Here is a 1863-nt window from a genome sequence, read left to right on the forward strand (position 1 = left end):
CATGATAAGACCGTTATAACTATTAACTCAAACATACTCGTCCACTGTTCAAACATAATTTCCAAACAAAGCTATTAACTCAAGCAGAGTTCAGCCAGGACTTATATGTAATCATGTTTAACACCATTATTTAATACGCTGGTTACAAAACAAAAATTCTTTCATTTCACTCTTTCTCCCTTCGCGCTGCTGTTTGGTTCTTTCAAGAAAAACCTACACACACTGTTCTAACTAATGGCGCCGCCCCATTTTATGATGCGGCGGGTAGAATTTATTGGGAGGCAGTGGAACTTGTTCGACATAGCCACTTCGATTGTTGTTCTGCTTTTCCATATCCTTTCTCTTCTAGCGCCATTTTATTTCAACTGGGGTGCATTTTGGTTGTTCGTGGCGCTATATATTTTGACAGGTCTAGGAATAACTCTAGGTTACCATAGGAGCCTTGCGCACCGGAGTTTTAAGCTTCCCAGGTGGCTCGAACTTTTTTTCCTATTGCGGTGCTTTGGCACTTCAGGTCTGCTTAAGAGAAATGCTAATAGAGGAATATATACGAATTTAGAAACCATGTGATATATATCGCAAAACCGCAGTTGATAATTTGATAAAATAATTAGTACTTTTAACATTGCTGGTGTTTGAGATCTGATTCTCACCAGAATCATTAAATTGATGTGTAATTTATGTAATTATACTTTTTCATTAAGTTTAGAATTTTTTTTTGTGAACTGATCTTGTGTTTGGTTTGCAGGGAAGTCCAATTGAATGGGTGAGCACACATAGATACCACCACCAGTTTACAGACACAAAGAAAGACCCTCATAGCCCACTTATGGGGTTCTGGTTTAGTCACATTGGTTGGATCTTCAATAACAGCTTTCGATTTGTAAGTGAACAAAATTCTCTCTCTCCCCCTCAGTATAAAACTCCCTCTCTCTCACTCTCTCTCTCTCTCTCTCTCTCTCTCTCTCTCTCTCTCTCTCTCTCTGTGACAAAGTGAGATGCATACCAATTTTGCAGTATGAAAGACGACTAAATAATGTTGATGATTTAAAAAGGCAGCCGTACTATAGGTTTCTTCATCGTACGCATCTTCTTCACTCGGTTGTTCTTCGAGTTCTACTGTATGTCATGGGAGGACTACCCTTTCTGGTCCGGGGAATGGTAAATTACTTGTACTATTTTCTTTCTCCTCAAAGGCAGCTAGCCCTGCCAAATTTACCTTCACGTGTATCTCTAGGAAAAAGATTCAAACTATAACCTAAATTTCATACCCTTTTTTTCTTACGCTGAAAACATGACAAGCTCCTCAAGTGATTTAGTGAAGCGGTAGCCCGTCATAAAGAAACTTATATATAATTACACAGCCGCAGTGCCGTCTCATCCGAATCATACAAAGCAGACCAACGTGTGCAAATGTTTAGGCATGTCTTTGTATTATTGGCACGGGACACCACAATGACAATATACCCATGCTTTGAAAGTCGTGCTCCGTAATTAGACGCAATACATGGTCCATAAATATCATAGTATCTTTGCCATTACATTATTTATAATTCATGACCCGTAAATATTATTAACCAGCGTCCATCGTTTTTTTAATGTAACCAGCTGGATTTTTATTCACTGCAGGCTGTGAGGACGGTGTTAGAAACTTAATTGGACTAAACTATCATTTAGTGAAGGATGAAATGTATATGGTAACAATACAATCTAATGTAAGTTGCACATGTGGAAAAACTACTTCCTATAAGCAAGGATATGTGGATAACATGCAGCAATTGATAACTGCTTATCCATTACTCGGTGAAAACTGCCGGCAACTGCAGGTAACTGATTTCCATGATAGATGGAAGTTAGATGAAG

General features: G+C 38.5%; 1 pseudogene; it reads left to right on the plus strand.

Annotated features, from left to right (window-relative positions):
- The first annotated feature begins 234 nt into the window (after window positions 1–234).
- LOC137714399 (palmitoyl-monogalactosyldiacylglycerol delta-7 desaturase, chloroplastic-like) lies at window positions 235–1656 on the plus strand (annotated as a pseudogene).
- The last annotated feature ends 207 nt before the right edge of the window (window positions 1657–1863 follow it).

Source organism: Pyrus communis, chromosome 14, assembly GCF_963583255.1.
Source record: "Pyrus communis chromosome 14, drPyrComm1.1, whole genome shotgun sequence".
Taxonomy (NCBI): domain Eukaryota; kingdom Viridiplantae; phylum Streptophyta; class Magnoliopsida; order Rosales; family Rosaceae; genus Pyrus; species Pyrus communis.